This window comes from Oncorhynchus keta, chromosome 35 (assembly GCF_023373465.1).
Source record: "Oncorhynchus keta strain PuntledgeMale-10-30-2019 chromosome 35, Oket_V2, whole genome shotgun sequence".
In the NCBI taxonomy this organism is placed as follows: Eukaryota; Metazoa; Chordata; class Actinopteri; order Salmoniformes; family Salmonidae; genus Oncorhynchus; species Oncorhynchus keta.
In genome coordinates this window covers 77,217,342-77,236,698 of record NC_068455.1, presented here as the reverse complement: position 1 = coordinate 77,236,698, position 19,357 = coordinate 77,217,342, and the positions used below count along the sequence as shown (strand labels likewise).

At 46.8% G+C, this 19,357-nt stretch overlaps 1 protein-coding gene across 1 annotated transcript in view; it reads left to right on the top strand.

Moving 5' to 3' along the window:
• The first annotated feature begins 9,769 nt into the window (after positions 1-9,769).
• LOC127916271 (uncharacterized) overlaps positions 9,770-19,357 on the top strand; it is a 65,153-nt gene continuing 55,565 nt past the window's right edge. Inside the window, exons 1-3 of the mRNA XM_052497807.1 lie at positions 9,770-9,982; positions 11,633-11,765; positions 15,422-15,595. The gene's annotated coding sequence lies outside the window, so the exon portion shown is untranslated. The remainder of the gene's footprint in view (positions 9,983-11,632; positions 11,766-15,421; positions 15,596-19,357) is intronic.

The following is a 19,357-nucleotide window of genomic DNA, read 5'->3' as shown; positions in this document are numbered from 1 at the left end:
CAGACAGAACAACACCAGTAGTTGGCTAACACAGTCACGGCCAACACTACAGACAGAACAACACCAGTAGTTGGCTAACACAGTCACGTCCAACACTACAGACAGAACAACACCAGTAGTTGGCTAACACAGTCACGTCCAACACTACAGACAGAACAACACCAGTAGTTGGCTAACACAGTCACGGCCAACACTACAGACAGAACAACACCAGTAGTTGGCTAACACAGTCACGTCCAACACTACAGACAGAACAACACCAGTAGTTGGCTAACACAGTCACGGCCAACACTACAGACAGAACAACACCAGTAGTTGGCTAACACAGTAATTTCCAACACGACAGACAGAACAACGCCAGTAGTTGGCTAACACAGTCACGTCCAACACTACAGACAGAACAACACCAGTAGTTGGCTAACACAGTCACGTCCAACACTACAGACAGAACAACACCAGTAGCTGGCTAACACAGTCACGTCCAACACTACAGACAGAACAACACCAGTAGTTGGCTAACACAGTCACGTCCAACACTACAGACAGAACAACACCAGTATTTGGCTAACACAGTCACGTCCAACACTACAGACAGAACAACACCAGTAGTTGGCTAACACAGTCACGGCCAACACTACAGACAGAACAACACCAGTAGTTGGCTAACACAGTCACGTCAAACACTACAGACAGAACTACACCAGTAGTTGGCTAACACAGTCACGTCCAACACTACAGACAGAACAACACCAGTAGTTGGCTAAACAAGTCACGTCCAACACTACAGACAGAACAACACCAGTAGTTGGCTAACACAGTCACGGCCAACACTACAGACAGAACAACACCAGTAGTTGGCTAACACAGTCACGGCCAACACTACAGACAGAACAACACCAGTAGTTGGCTAACACAGTCACGTCCAACACTACAGACAGAACAACACCAGTAGTTGGCTAACACAGTCACGTCCAACACTACAGACAGAACAACACCAGTAGTTGGCTAACACAGTCACGGCCAACACTACAGACAGAACAACACCAGTAGTTGGCTAACACAGTCACGTCAAACACTACAGACAGAACTACACCAGTAGTTGGCTAACACAGTCACGTCCAACACTACAGACAGAACAACACCAGTAGTTGGCTAACACAGTCACGTCCAACACTACAGACAGAACAACACCAGTAGTTGGCTAACACAGTCACGTCCAACACTACAGACAGAACAACACCAGTAGTTGGCTAACACAGTCACGTCCAACACTACAGACAGAACAAGACCAGTAGTTGGCTAACACAGTCACGGCCAACACTACAGACAGAACAACACCAGTAGTTGGCTAACACAGTCACGTCAAACACTACAGACAGAACTACACCAGTAGTTGGCTAACACAGTCACGTCCAACACTACAGACAGAACAACACCAGTAGTTGGCTAACACAGTCACGTCCAACACTACAGACAGAACAACACCAGTAGTTGGCTAACACAGTCACGGCCAACACTACAGACAGAACAACACCAGTAGTTGGCTAACACAGTCACGTCAAACACTACAGACAGAACAACACCAGTAGTTGGCTAACACAGTCACGTCCAACACTACAGACAGAACAACACCAGTAGTTGGCTAACACAGTCACGTCCAACACTACAGACAGAACAACACCAGTAGTTGGCTAACACAGTCACGTCCAACACTACAGACAGAACAACACCAGTAGTTGGCTAACACAGTCACGGCCAACACTACAGACAGAACAACACCAGTAGTTGGCTAACACAGTCACGTCAAACACTACAGACAGAACAACACCAGTAGTTGGCTAACACAGTCACGTCCAACACTACAGACAGAACAACACCAGTAGTTGGCTAACACAGTCACGTCCAACACTACAGACAGAACAACACCAGTAGTTGGCTAACACAGTCACGTCCAACACTACAGACAGAACAACACCAGTAGTTGGCTAACACAGTCACGGCCAACACTACAGACAGAACAACACCAGTAGTTGGCTAACACAGTCACGTCCAACACTACAGACAGAACAACACCAGTAGTTGGCTAACACAGTCACGTCCAACACTACAGACAGAACAACACCAGTAGTTGGCTAACACAGTCACGGCCAACACTACAGACAGAACAACACCAGTAGTTGGCTAACACAGTCACGTCCAACACTACAGACAGAACAACACCAGTAGTTGGCTAACACAGTCACGTCAAACACTACAGACAGAACAACACCAGTAGTTGGCTAACACAGTCACGTCCAACACTACAGACAGAACAACACCAGTAGTTGGCTAACACAGTCACGTCCAACACTACAGACAGAACAACACCAGTAGTTGGCTAACACAGTAATTTCCAACACGACAGACAGAACAACGCCAGTAGTTGGCTAACACAGTCACGTCCAACACTACAGACAGAACAACACCAGTAGTTGGCTAACACAGTCACGTCCAACACTACAGACAGAACAACACCAGTAGTTGGCTAACACAGTCACGTCCAACACTACAGACAGAACAACACCAGTAGTTGGCTAACACAGTCACGTCCAACACTACAGACAGAACAACACCAGTAGTTGGCTAACACAGTCACGTCCAACACTACAGACAGAACAACACCAGTAGTTGGCTAACACAGTCACGGCCAACACTACAGACAGAACAACACCAGTAGTTGGCTAACACAGTCACGTCAAACACTACAGACAGAACTACACCAGTAGTTGGCTAACACAGTCACGTCCAACACTACAGACAGAACAACACCAGTAGTTGGCTAACACAGTCACGTCCAACACTACAGACAGAACAACACCAGTAGTTGGCTAACACAGTCACGGCCAACACTACAGACAGAACAACACCAGTAGTTGGCTAACACAGTCACGTCAAACACTACAGACAGAACTACACCAGTAGTTGGCTAACACAGTCACGTCCAACACTACAGACAGAACAACACCAGTAGTTGGCTAAACAAGTCACGTCCAACACTACAGACAGAACAACACCAGTAGTTGGCTAACACAGTCACGGCCAACACTACAGACAGAACAACACCAGTAGTTGGCTAACACAGTCACGTCCAACACTACAGACAGAACAACACCAGTAGTTGGCTAACACAGTCACGGCCAACACTACAGACAGAACAACACCAGTAGTTGGCTAACACAGTCACGTCAAACACTACAGACAGAACTACACCAGTAGTTGGCTAACACAGTCACGTCCAACACTACAGACAGAACAACACCAGTAGTTGGCTAACACAGTCACGTCCAACACTACAGACAGAACAACACCAGTAGTTGGCTAACACAGTCACGGCCAACACTACAGACAGAACAACACCAGTAGTTGGCTAACACAGTCACGGCCAACACTACAGACAGAACAACACCAGTAGTTGGCTAACACAGTCACGTCAAACACTACAGACAGAACAACACCAGTAGTTGGCTAACACAGTCACGTCCAACACTACAGACAGAACAACACCAGTAGTTGGCTAACACAGTCACGTCCAACACTACAGACAGAACAACACCAGTAGTTGGCTAACACAGTCACGTCAACACTACAGACAGAACAACACCAGTAGTTGGCTAACACAGTCACGGCCAACACTACAGACAGAACAACACCAGTAGTTGGCTAACACAGTCACGTCCAACACTACAGACAGAACAACACCAGTAGTTGGCTAACACAGTCACGTCCAACACTACAGACAGAACAACACCAGTAGTTGGCTAACACAGTCACGGCCAACACTACAGACAGAACAACACCAGTAGTTGGCTAACACAGTCACGTCCAACACTACAGACAGAACAACACCAGTAGTTGGCTAACACAGTCACGTCCAACACTACAGACAGAACAACACCAGTAGTTGGCTAACACAGTCACGGCCAACACTACAGACAGAACAACACCAGTAGTTGGCTAACACAGTCACGTCCAACACTACAGACAGAACAACACCAGTAGTTGGCTAACACAGTCACGTCAAACACTACAGACAGAACAACACCAGTAGTTGGCTAACACAGTCACGTCCAACACTACAGACAGAACAACACCAGTAGTTGGCTAACACAGTCACGTCCAACACTACAGACAGAACAACACCAGTAGTTGGCTAACACAGTCACGGCCAACACTACAGACAGAACAACACCAGTAGTTGGCTAACACAGTAATTTCCAACACGACAGACAGAACAACGCCAGTAGTTGGCTAACACAGTCACGTCCAACACTACAGACAGAACAACACCAGTAGTTGGCTAACACAGTCACGTCCAACACTACAGACAGAACAACACCAGTAGTTGGCTAACACAGTCACGTCCAACACTACAGACAGAACAACACCAGTAGTTGGCTAACACAGTCACGTCCAACACTACAGACAGAACAACACCAGTAGTTGGCTAACACAGTCACGTCCAACACTACAGACAGAACAACACCAGTAGTTGGCTAACACAGTCACGGCCAACACTACAGACAGAACAACACCAGTAGTTGGCTAACACAGTCACGTCAAACACTACAGACAGAACTACACCAGTAGTTGGCTAACACAGTCACGTCCAACACTACAGACAGAACAACACCAGTAGTTGGCTAACACAGTCACGTCCAACACTACAGACAGAACAACACCAGTAGTTGGCTAACACAGTCACGGCCAACACTACAGACAGAACAACACCAGTAGTTGGCTAACACAGTCACGGCCAACACTACAGACAGAACAACACCAGTAGTTGGCTAACACAGTCACGTCAAACACTACAGACAGAACAACACCAGTAGTTGGCTAACACAGTCACGTCCAACACTACAGACAGAACAACACCAGTAGTTGGCTAACACAGTCACGTCCAACACTACAGACAGAACAACACCAGTAGTTGGCTAACACAGTCACGGCCAACACTACAGACAGAACAACACCAGTAGTTGGCTAACACAGTCACGTCCAACACTACAGACAGAACAACACCAGTAGTTGGCTAACACAGTCACGTCCAACACTACAGACAGAACAACACCAGTAGTTGGCTAACACAGTCACGTACAACACTACAGACAGAACAACACCAGTAGTTGGCTAACACAGTCACGGCCAACACTACAGACAGAACAACACCAGTAGTTGGCTAACACAGTCACGTCCAACACTACAGACAGAACAACACCAGTAGTTGGCTAACACAGTCACGTCCAACACTACAGACAGAACAACACCAGTAGTTGGCTAACACAGTCACGGCCAACACTACAGACAGAACAACACCAGTAGTTGGCTAACACAGTCACGTCCAACACTACAGACAGAACAACACCAGTAGTTGGCTAACACAGTCACGTCAAACACTACAGACAGAACAACACCAGTAGTTGGCTAACACAGTCACGTCCAACACTACAGACAGAACAACACCAGTAGTTGGCTAACACAGTCATGTCCAACACTACAGACAGAACAACACCAGTAGTTGGCTAACACAGTCACGGCCAACACTACAGACAGAACAACACCAGTAGTTGGCTAACACAGTCATTTCCAACACTACAGACAGAACAACGCCAGTAGTTGGCTAACACAGTCACGTCCAACACTACAGACAGAACAACACCAGTAGTTGGCTAACACAGTCACGTCCAACACTACAGACAGAACAACACCAGTAGCTGGCTAACACAGTCACGTCCAACACTACAGACAGAACAACACCAGTAGTTGGCTAACACAGTCACGTCCAACACTACAGACAGAACAACACCAGTATTTGGCTAACACAGTCACGTCCAACACTACAGACAGAACAACACCAGTAGTTGGCTAACACAGTCACGGCCAACACTACAGACAGAACAACACCAGTAGTTGGCTAACACAGTCACGTCAAACACTACAGACAGAACTACACCAGTAGTTGGCTAACACAGTCACGTCCAACACTACAGACAGAACAACACCAGTAGTTGGCTAAACAAGTCACGTCCAACACTACAGACAGAACAACACCAGTAGTTGGCTAACACAGTCACGGCCAACACTACAGACAGAACAACACCAGTAGTTGGCTAACACAGTCACGTCCAACACTACAGACAGAACAACACCAGTAGTTGGCTAACACAGTCACGTCCAACACTACAGACAGAACAACACCAGTAGTTGGCTAACACAGTCACGTCCAACACTACAGACAGAACAACACCAGTAGTTGGCTAACACAGTCACGTCCAACACTACAGACAGAACAACACCAGTAGTTGGCTAACACAGTCACGTCAAACACTACAGACAGAACAACACCAGTAGTTGGCTAACACAGTCACGTCCAACACTACAGACAGAACAACACCAGTAGTTGGCTAACACAGTCACGTCCAACACTACAGACAGAACAACACCAGTAGTTGGCTAACACAGTCACGTCCAACACTACAGACAGAACAACACCAGTAGTTGGCTAACACAGTCAATTTCCAACACGACAGACAGAACAACGCCAGTAGTTGGCTAACACAGTCACGTCCAACACTACAGACAGAACAACACCAGTAGTTGGCTAACACAGTCACGTCCAACACTACAGACAGAACAACACCAGTAGCTGGCTAACACAGTCACGTCCAACACTACAGACAGAACAACACCAGTAGTTGGCTAACACAGTCACGTCCAACACTACAGACAGAACAACACCAGTATTTGGCTAACACAGTCACGTCCAACACTACAGACAGAACAACACCAGTAGTTGGCTAACACAGTCACGGCCAACACTACAGACAGAACAACACCAGTAGTTGGCTAACACAGTCACGTCAAACACTACAGACAGAACTACACCAGTAGTTGGCTAACACAGTCACGTCCAACACTACAGACAGAACAACACCAGTAGTTGGCTAAACAAGTCACGTCCAACACTACAGACAGAACAACACCAGTAGTTGGCTAACACAGTCACGGCCAACACTACAGACAGAACAACACCAGTAGTTGGCTAACACAGTCACGGCCAACACTACAGACAGAACAACACCAGTAGTTGGCTAACACAGTCACGTCCAACACTACAGACAGAACAACACCAGTAGTTGGCTAACACAGTCACGTCCAACACTACAGACAGAACAACACCAGTAGTTGGCTAACACAGTCACGGCCAACACTACAGACAGAACAACACCAGTAGTTGGCTAACACAGTCACGTCAAACACTACAGACAGAACTACACCAGTAGTTGGCTAACACAGTCACGTCCAACACTACAGACAGAACAACACCAGTAGTTGGCTAACACAGTCACGTCCAACACTACAGACAGAACAACACCAGTAGTTGGCTAACACAGTCACGTCCAACACTACAGACAGAACAACACCAGTAGGGACAGCTGGAGATCGAATTTGAAAATTGAAACAATGTTGCAAATGTCGGAGAGACGGACAGCGAGGTTTATACAAATCTCCACTGTTGAAAACTAAATGTTAGTCTTAAAGAAATGTGAGATAATGTCTAGATGTTGGCTGCTTTTCCTTCACTCTGCAGTCCGACTCATCCCAAACCATCTCAATTGGTTTGAGGTCAGGTGATTGTGGAGGCCAGGTCATCTGATGCAGCACTCCAGCACTCTCCTTCTTGGTGAAATAGCCCTTACACATCCTGGAGGTGTGTTGGGTCATTGTCCCGTTGAAAAACAAATGGTAGTCCCACTAAGCACAAACCAGATGTGATGGTGTATAGCTGCAGAATGCTGTGGGAGCCATGCTGGTTAAGTGTGCCTTGAATTCTAAATTAATCACAGACAGTGTCACCAGCAAAGCACCCCCACACCATCACACCTCCTCCTCCATGCTTCACGGTGAAAACCACACATGCAGCAGAGATCATCCGTTCACCTATTCTGCATCTCACAAAGACACAGCGGTTAGAACCAAAAATCTCACATTTGGACTCATCAGACCAAAGGACAGATTCCCACCGGTCGAATGTCCATTGCTCATGTTTCTTGGTCCAAGCAAGTCTCTTCTTCTTATTGGTGTCCTTTAGTAGTGGTTTCTTTGCAGCAATTCGACCACGAAGGCCTGATTCACACAGTCTCCTCTGAACAGTTGATGTTGAGATGTGTCTGTTACTTAAACTCTGTGAAGCATTTATTTGGCCTGCAATTTCCGAGGCTGGTAACTCTAATGAACGTAGCCTCTGCAGCAGAGGTACCTCTGGGTCTTCCATTTCCTGTGGCGGTCCTCGTGAGAGCCAGTTTCATCACAGCGCTTGATGGTTTTTGCGACTGCACTTGAGTTATTGAAATGTTCTAGACATTTTCCGTATTGACCTTCATGTCTTTAAGTAAGGATGGACTGTCGTTTCTCTTTGCTTATTTGTGCTGTTCTTGACACAATATGGACTTGGTCTTTTACCAAATAGGGCTATCTGCTGTATACCACCCCTACCTTGTCACAACACAACTGACTGGCTCAAACACTTTAAAAGGAAAGAAATTACACAGGTTAACTTTTAACAAGACACACCTGTTAATTGAAATGCATTCCAGGTGACTACCTCATGAAGCTGGTTGAGAGAATGCCAAGAGTGTGCAAAGCTGTCATCAAAGCAAAGGGTGGCTACTTTGAAGAATTTCAAATAGAAAATATATTTTCATTTGTTGAACACGTGTTATTTCATAGTGTTGAGGTCTTCACTATTATTCTATAATGTAGAAAGTCCTGTTACTGTGAAGTGGAAACGTCTAGGAGCAACAACGGCTCAGCCGCGAAGTGGTAAGCCACACAAGCTCACAGAACGAAACCGCTGAGTGCTGAAGCACGTAAGAATTGTTGCAACACTCACTACCGAGTTTCAAACTGCCTCTGGAATCAACTTTCAACACAATAACTGTTTGTCGGGAGCTTCATGACGCTGCTTGAGAGAATGCCAAGAGTGTGCAAAATATATTTAGATTTGTTTAACACTTTTTTGGTTACTACATGATTCCATGTTTGTTATTAAATAGTTTTGATGTCTTCACTGTTATTCTACAATGTAGAAATTAGTAAAAATAAAGAAAAACCATTGAATGAGTAGGTGTTCTAAAACGTTTGACCGGAGGTGCACATGCTGCCAGCACAACCCAAGTGAGCCACTCTGAGCGGTGGGATCCGCACGGACAGAGAGCGCGAATAGGCACACACCTGTTGCAAACTCAACGGAGTCTGACTCTACTTTTTTTTTTGTTACGGGTAATTTTACGAGGCAAACGTTTTGTTTTTATGTATTTGGGAGAAAAAGCAAAACATTTTTGAGCTACATTATCAAAAACCTTTCGAGATGTTTTGTTAATTTTGGGCAGAATGTTGGTTTCTGCCTTTTCGTGTTCGAAGGTGGTTAACTATTTGCTTAACTAACTAAATAGCAGGTTTGTTTAGTTAACAACATATAAATAACGACGATAAAATAATGATCTGGATAGAGAAGACAGACTACTTTTCACAACAGTAGGAAAGGAAAACTGCCTTTTTATATTTCGGAAAAACCTCTTCAAAATGAAAACGTGTGACTTTAACGTCTTGTAAGAGCCCGGTCGTTAGGTTATCCTTCATTCGGAGGATAGGTTAAAGTTTTCATTTTAATTGAAGGTGAACTTGACAAAGTGTCGACACTGTGTCTTTTCTACAGGGGAAAAAAACCCTAACAAATCGTCCCAAAGATGAGTAAGGACACCGAGATGGATATGAAAGCTGAAGAGTTGAACGAGTTTGACCAGGGAGAACTACGGATGACCGGCGACGGACCGGGGGCTGAGAGGAACCGGTCGAGCGTGAAGCTGGAGGTCCTAGATGAGGCTGTCAAGTTTACCCGTCTGTCGAAGGAAGAGCTCATGAAAGTTGCTGGCACACCAGGGTAAGTTAATTAAGAGATGGTTATTGTTGGTTTATACTTTAAAAAAAAACTATTGCTAGCTAAATTAAACGTAAATTTGCTATGAATCAATTTGAATTACCGAATCTACAATGTAACCATGTAGCAACAAAATAAACGTCCCTTTTTCATGAACATGTCTTTCAAAGATAATTCGTAAAAATCCAAATAAGTTCACAGATCTTCATTGTAAAGGGTTTAAACACTGTTTCCCATGCTGGTTCAATGAACCATAAACAATTAATGAACATTCGCCCGTGGAACGGTCGTTAAGACACTAACAGCTTACAGACGGTAGGCAACTAAGGTCACAGTTATGAAAACTTAGGACACTAAAGAGGCCTTTCTACTGACTCTGAAAAACACCAAAAGGAAGATGCCCAGGGTCCCTGCTTATCTGCATGAATGTGCCTTAGGCATGCTGCAAGGAGGCATGAGGACTGCAGATGTGGCCAGGTCAATAAATTGCCATGTCTGTACTGTGAGACGCCTAAGACAGCGCTACAGGAAGACAGGACGGACAGCTGATCGTCCTCGTTGTGGCAGACCACGTGCAACAACACCTGTACAAGATTGGTACAACCGAACATCACACCTGCAGGACAGGTACAGAATGGTAACAACAACCTGCCCGAGTTACACCAGGAACCCACAACCCCTCCATCAGTGCTCAGACTGTCCACAATAGGATGAGAGAGGCTGGACTGAGGGCTTGTAGGCCTGTTGTAAGGCAGGTCCTCACCAGACATCACCGGCAACAACGTCTCCTATGGGCACAAACCCACCGTCGCTGGACCAGACAGGACTGGCAAAAAGTGCTCTTCACTGACAAGTTGCGGTTTTGTCTCACCAGGAGTGATGGTCGGATTCACGTTTATTGTCAAAGGAATGAGTGTTACACCGAGGCCTGTACTCTGGAGCGGGATCGATTTGGAGGTGGAGGGTCCGTCATGGTTTGGGGCGGTGTGTCACAGCATCATCGGACTGAGCTTGTTGTCATTTCAGGCAATCTCAATGCTGTGCGTTACAGGGAAGACATCCTCCTCCCTCATGTGGTACCCTTCCTGCAGGCTCATCCTGACATGACCCTCTAGCATGACAACGCCACCAGCCATACTGCTCATTCTGTGTGTGATTTCCTGCAAGACAGGAATGTTAGTGTGTTGCCATGGCCAGAGAAGAGCCCGTATCTCAATCCCATTGAGCACGTCTGGGACCTGTTGGATCGGAGGGTGAGGGCTAGGGCCATTCCCCCCAGAAATGTCCGGGAACTTGCAGGTGCCTTGGTGGAAGAGTGGGGTAACATCTCACAGCAAGAACTGGCAAATATAGTGCAGTCAATGAGGAGGAGATGCACTGCAGTACTTAATGCAGCTGGTGGCCACACCAGATTTTGACTGTTACTTTTGATATTCTACAATTTACATTTATTTCACTCGATTAAAGCGTTGGGCCAGTAACCAAACGTTTTCTGATTCGAATACTCAAGCAGACAAGGTGAAAAATGGGCCCTTGGGCAAGGCACTTAACCCTCATTTGCTACAGGGACATTATGCTACTAGGGCTGTAAAACAACATTCCACTGAACCTATCCAGTCTGTGACAACTTCTTTTTGTAATTTTCCCCTCGAGGTGGATGAGGACTCGCTGGGTTCTCCTGATTCTGTTCTGCTGTGTGGGGATACTGGCTGAAGCCATAGTGATCATCGTCCCCCAGGTGTAAACCCATACCTGAGATGAACTGGTGGAACCAGGGTCCTCAAAGGTGAGGGTATTCATACACACAGCATTATGGGTAATGTAGTAGATCATACTGGTGGAACCAGGGTCCTCTCTATCAGATATCTGACCTGGACACCTTCAACCACGACAAGGGATTCAAAGGTGAGGGTATTCATACACACAGCATTATGGGTAATGTAGTACATCATACTGGTGGAATCAGGGTCCTCTCTATGATATCTGACCTGGACACCTTCAACCACGACAAGGGATTCAAAGGTGAGGGTATTCATACACACATCATTATGGGTAATGTAGTACATCATACTGGTGGAATCAGGGTCCTCTCTATCAGATATCTGACCTGGACACCTTCAACCACGACAAGGGAATCAAAGGTGAGGGTATTGATGAGGACATGGGACACAATTAGCTTCAGGAATATCTACTGAGATAAAACAGGATATCATACTCAGCATTATGGGGAATGTAGTAGATCATACTGGTGGAACCAGGGTCCTCTTATATATATATATATATATGAGGACCCTGGTTCCACCAGGGTCCTGATATCCTGATATCCTGTTTTATCTTAGTAGATATATATATATATATACACACACACATGTCCCCCTGCCCCATTATGTAGTAGGATACCATTACATTTAAAGAAAAACTTGGAAGGAAGTGAATCTAGTATTTCTAGAGTTCTAGAGTTCTAGTTTTCTAGAATTCTAGAGTTTTCAGGCTTGTGATTGAGGTAGTCAGGTCAGCTGCCTGTCCTCCAGCCTCCAGCCTCCAGCCTGCTGACTCGGCTGACATGAATGTAATATGAAACTGAAGGATGAAACTTCTCTTCTTCGTTACGGTTAAAACCTCGAGTTGACGAGGTGAAGAATCTGTCTGTGCCCCTGAACTCTACTTACTACTGTACTACTGTACTTCGCTCTGAACAAGACACTGAACTCTAATTACTACTATATGTCTCTGAACAAGACACTGAACTCTAATTACTACTGTACGTCGCTCTGAACAAGACACTGAACTCTAATTACTACTGTACTTCGCTCTGAACAAGACACTGAACTCTAATTACTACTGTACGTCGCTCTGAACAAGACACTGAACTCTAATTACTACTGTACGTCGCTCTGAACAAGACACTGAACTCTAATTACTACTGTACGTCGCTCTGGACAAGACACTGAACTCTAATTACTACTGTACTTCGCTCTGAACAAGACACTGAACTCTACTCACTAATGTACATTGCTCTGAACAAGACACTGAACTCTACTCACTAATGTACATTGCTCTGAACAAGACACTGAACTCTACTCACTAATGTACATTGCTCTGAACAAGACACTGAACTCTAATTACTAATGTATGTCGCTCTGGACAAGACACTGAACTCTAATTACTACTGTACGTCGCTCTGGACAAGACACTGAACTCTAATTACTACTGTACTTCGCTCTGAACAAGACACTGAACTCTACTCACTAATGTACATTGCTCTGAACAAGACACTGAACTCTACTCACTAATGTACATTGCTCTGAACAAGACACTGAACTCTAATTACTAATGTACATTGCTCTGAACAAGACACTGAACTCTAATTACTACTGTACGTCGCTCTGAACAAGACACTGAACTCTAATTACTAATGTACATGGCTCTGAACAAGACACTGAACTCTAATTACTACTGTACGTCGCTCTGGATATGACCTTCTGTCAAATTACAAAAATGTAAATGTCAACAAATTTCATTTTTTTGTAAACTGATTGTATGACACAAGGTTCCCATTTTCTGTGTCTCAGTTTTCACGTGCTGTTTTGGCTAACAGTAATCTGATTTCAGACCCAGGGACACATCTTCCCTTTCCTGTTAAAACACCCGACTGCTTTCAGTTTCAGACCCAGGGACACATCTTCCCTTTCGCTGTTAAAACCCATGACTGCTTTTGGTTTCAGACCCAGGGACACATCTTCCCCTTCCCTGTTAAAACACCTGACTGCTTTTGGTTTCAGACCCAGGGACACATCTTCCCCTTTCCTGTTAAAACACCTGACTGCTTTTGGTTTCAGACCCAGGGACACATCTTCCCTTTCCCTGTTAAAACACCTGACTGCTTTTGATTTCAGACCCAGGGACACATCTTCCCTTTTCCTGTTAAAACACCTGACTGCTTTTGGTTTCAGACCCAGGGACACATCTTCCCTTTCCCTGTTAAAACACCTGACTGCTTTTGGTTTCAGACCCAGGGACACATCTTCCCCTTTCCTGTTAAAACACCTGACTGCTTTTGGTTTCAGACCCAGGGACACATCTTCCCTTTCCCTGTTAAAACACCTGACTGCTTTTGGTTTCAGACCCAGGGACACATCTTCCCTTTCCCTGTTAAAACACCTGACTGCTTTTGGTTTCAGACCCAGGGACACATCTTCCCCTTTCCCTGTTAAAACACCTGACTGCTTTTGGTTTCAGACCCAGGGACACATCTTCCCCTTTCCTGTTAAAACACATGACTGCTTTTGGTTTCAGACCCAGGGACACATCTTCCCCTTTCCTGTTAAAACACCTGACTGCTTTTGGTTTCAGACCCAGGGACACATCTTCCCTTTCCCTGTTAAAACACCTGACTGCTTTTGGTTTCAGACCCATGGTCACATCTTCCCTTTTCCTGTTAAAACACCCGACTGCTTTCGGTTTCAGACCCAGGGACACATCTTTCCCTTTCCTTTTAAAACACCTGACTGGTTTTGATTTCAGACCCAGGGACACATCTTCCATTTTCCTGTTAAAACCCCTGACTGCTTTTGGTTTCAGACCCCAAAAAACTGGTTTTGTTTTCCCTTCACACACGCTCGCTCTGAGTCAGTTCCTGCTCACTGAAGCACACTACCTCCTCTTTTCTATTTCTCTTATCACCTCTACACGCTGACCTCTGTCCCTTTCTTTTTTCTCCTTTACTGCCCTCTTCCACTGTCTCCTTCCCCCCATCCTATCGCCTTTTCACCCTCTTTTTCTCCCCTCTTTCCTCTTCAACCCCAAACATCCTGTCACCTTCTGACCTCTACACGGCTATCTCTCTCTCTCTCTCTCTCTCTCTCTCTCTCTCTCTCTCTCTCTCTCTCTCTCTCTCTCTCTCTCTCTCTCTCTCTCTCTCTCTCTCTCTCTCTCTGTCTCTCTCTCTCTCTCTGTCTCTCTCTCTCTCTCTCTGTGTCTCTCTCGCTCTCTCGCTCTCTCTCTGTGTGTGTCTCTATCTCTCTCTCTCTCTGTGTCTCTCTCTGTGTCTCTCTCTCTCTCTCCCTGTGTGTCTCTCTCTCTCTCCCTGTGTGTCTCTCTCTCTCTCCCCCTGTGTGTCTCTCTCTCGCTCTCGCTCTCTCTCTCTCTCTCTCTCTCTCTCTCTCTCTCTCTCTCTCTCTCTCTCTCTCTCTCTCTCTCTATCTCTCTGTGTCTCTCTCTCTCTCTGTGTCTCTCTCTCTGTGTCTCTCTCTCTCTCTCTCACCCTGTGTGTCCCTCTCTCGCTCTCGCTCTCGCTCTCTCTCTCTCGCTCTCTCTCTCTCTCTCCTCCCCCTCTTTCCTCCCCCTCTTTCCAGGTGTTGTAAGGTACTAGCCTGCATCAGCTCAAGGTGAAAGGCCTGGTCTGTGCAGAAGGATTCACTTCTCCCTCCCCTCTCCCCCCAGGTGTAGTGGATGTACTACACAGACTGAACCAGTTGAAAGTGAAGGGCCTGGCTCTGGGGCCTCTTCATACTGTCCAGCAGGACCGGGTAGACACACTAAACCTGGTCTCCATGGACCCCGGGGTAGGAACTGACCAGGACCTGCTGGCTCTGCTGGACAAGGCCCACAAGAAGGGTGAGTGACTGAGGGGACATGCCTGCTCTGCACAAGGTGGTAGCTCAAACAACCACAATCTCTGATCTGAGGCCTGGCTGTTTGTCCCATTCAGCTGAATGGTACAAACTGTATTATAGTGTATTATAGTATTAGTGTATTATAGTATGATAGTGCATTATAGTATTATAGTGTATTATAGTGTATTATTGTGTATTATAGTATTAGTGTATTATAGTATTATAGTGTATTATTGTATTATAGTGTATTATAGTATTATAGTGTATTATAGTGTATCATAGTATTATAGTGTATTATTGTATTATAGTGTATTATTGTATTATAGTGTATTATAGTGTAGTATAGTGTATTATAGTGTATTATAGTGTATTATTGTATTATAGTGTATTATAGTGTATTACTATAGTGTATTACTACACACACACACACACACACACACACACACACACACACACACACATACTCACACTACACTCACACACAGACACAGACACAGACACAGACACAGACACAGACACAGACACAGACACAGACACAGACACAGACACAGACACAGACACAGACACAGACACAGACACAGACACAGACACAGACACAGACACAGACACAGACACTGAGAGTAGGTAGCTGCAAGGCTTACGGCTGTTTCTGAATAGTCTTTAAAAAGTACTTTTCCTCTCCATCTGTTCTGATGGTCAGAACCAGTTTTAATGCCTGGGTCGTGGCCCAGTTGTTTTGATCAGTGTGGTCAGAACCAGCTTTAATGCCTGGGTCGTGGCTCAGTTGTTTTGATCAGTGTGGTCAGAACCAGCTTTAATGCCTGGGTCGTGGCTCAGTTGTTTTGATCAGTGTGGTCAGAACCAGCTTTAATGCCTGGGTCGTGGCTCAGTTGTTTTGATCAGTGTGGTCAGAACCAGCTTTAATGCCTGGGTCGTGGCTCAGTTGTTTTGATCAGTGTGGTCAGAACCAGCTTTAATGCCTGGGTCGTGGCTCAGTTGTTTTGATCAGTGTGGTCAGAACCAGCTTTAATGCCTGGGTCGTGGCTCAGTTGTTTTGATCAGTGTGGTCAGAACCAGCTTTAATGCCTGGGTCGTGGCTCAGTTGTTTTGATCAGTGTGGTCAGAACCAGCTTTAATGCCTGGGTCGTGGCCCAGTTGTTTTGATCAGTGTGGTCAGAACCAGCTTTAATGCCTGGGTCGTGGCTCAGTTGTTTTGATCAGTGTGGTCAGAACCAGCTTTAATGCCTGGGTCCCTCCCTTGGCTCAGTTGTTTTGATCAGTGTGGTCAGAACCAGCTTTAATGCCTGGGTCGTGGCTCAGTTGTTTTGATCAGTGTGGTCAGAACCAGCTTTAATGCCTGGGTCGTGGCCCAGTTGTTTTGATCAGTGTGGTCAGAACCAGCTTTAATGCCTGGGTCGTGGCTCAGTTGTTTTGATCAGTGTGGTCAGAACCAGCTTTAATGCCTGGGTCGTGGCCCAGTTGACATGTTGTTTTGATCAGTGTGGTCAGAAGCCAGACGGCTTTAGTTGGATCAGAGCTCAATGCAGACTGGGGAACCAGGGAAAGGGGGAAATGCATGGTCTGTCTTGTCTGGAGGCTTTCTGCCACCTGGTGGTGAAATGGAGACCCTGCAGTGGCACGGTATTACAGAGTCGTGCCCTCCCTTGGCTATTCAGGAGTACTGTGGTAGTCGGTCTGTGTTCATGAAGCGTCTCCATTGGCTATTCAGGAGTACTGTGGTAGTCGGTCTGTGTTCATGAAGCGTCTCCATTGGCTATTCAGGGGTACTGTGGTAGTCGGTCTGTGTTCATGAAGAGTCTCCCTTGGCTATTCAGGGGTACTGTGGTAGTCGGTCTGTGTTCATGAAGAGTCTCCCTTGGCTATTCAGGGGTACTGTGGTAGTCGGTCTGTGTTCATGAAGCGTCTCCATTGGCTATTCAGGGGTACTGTGGTAGTCGGTCTGTGTTCATGAAGCGTCTCCATTGGCTAGTCTGTCTGTGTTCATGTTGTGATACAGCCTGGAATCGAACCAGGGTCCGTAGTGACTCCTCGAGCACTGAGATGCTAGACCGCTGCGCCACTCGGGAGCCCGTTATAGAGGACTGTTGGTCTCGTGTACTTCAAACCCTCCAACAGACGTTCTTGGTCTCTCTTCTGTTCAGGCCCAGAAGACTTGTTCGTGGTTTAAGACCCTCTCTGCCGTGAGGGGTGAGGAATGCTCCTCCTTCACGGGGACAACTTCCTCCTCCTCATCCCTGGCTTTCTTGTTTTTCTGTGGGACCAGAGCGAGAGATAAGTGACGGCGGTCAACTGGGGCTCCACCCCTGCCACCCTATACCTGGCCCTCAACCACTCTACTATACCTGGCCCTCAACCACTCTACTATACCTGGCCCTCAACCACTCTACTATACCTGGCCCTCAACCACTCTACTATACCTGGCCCTCAACCACTCTACTATACCTGGCCCTCAACCCCTCAACCACCCTATACCTGGCCCTCAACCACCCTATACCTGGCCCTCAACCACTCTATACCTGGCCCTCAACCACCCTATACCTGGCCCTCAACCACCCTATACCTGGCCCTCAACCACTCTATACCTGGCCCTCAACCACCCTATACCTGGCCCTCAACCACCCTATACCTGGCCCTCAACCACCCTATACCTGGCCCTCAACCACCCTATACCTGGCCCTCAACCACCCTATACCTGGCCCTCAACTACCCTATACCTGGCCTCAACCACCCTATACCTGGCCCTCAACTACCCTATACCTGGCCCTCAACCACCCTATACCTGGCCCTCAACCACTCTATACCTGGCCCTCAACCACTCTATACCTGGCCCTCAACCACTCTATACCTGGCCCTCAACCACCCTATACCTGGCCCTCAACCTCCCTATACCTGGCCCTCAACCACCCTATACCTGGCCCTCAACTACCCTGTACCTGGCCCTCAACCACTCCTTACCTGGCCCTCAACCTCCCTATACCTGGCCCTCAACCACCCTACACCTGGCCCTCAACCTCCCTATACCTGGCCCTCAACCACTCTATACCTGGCCCTCAACCACCCTATACCTGGCCCTCAACCACCCTATACCTGGCCCTCAACCACTCTATACCTGGCCCTCAACCACCCTATACCTGGCCCTCAACCACTCTATACCTGGCCCTCAACCACCCTATACCTGGCCCTCAACCACCCTATACCTGGCCCTCAACCACCCTACAGCTGGCCCTCAACCTCCCTATACCTGGCCCTCAACCACTCTATCCCTGGCCCTCAACCACTCTATACCTGGCCCTCAACCACCCTATACCTGGCCCTCAACCACCCTATACCTGGCCATAACCACTCTATACCTGGCCATAACCACTCATAACCACTCTATACCTGGCCCTCAACTACCCTATACCTGGCCCTCAACCACCCTATACCTGGCCATAACCACTCTATACCTGGCCCTCAACCACTCTATACCTGGCCCTCAACCACCCTATACCTGGCCCTCAACCACTCTATACCTGGCCCTCAACCACTCTATCCCTGGCCCTCAACCACTCTATACCTGGCCCTCAACCTCCCTATACCTGGCCCTCAACCACCCTATACCTGGCCCTCAACCTCCCTATACCTGGCCCTCAACCACCCTATACCTGGCCATAACCACTCTATACCTGGCCATAACCACTCTATACCTGGCCCTCAACCACTCTATACCTGGCCCTCAACCACCCTATACCTGGCCATAACC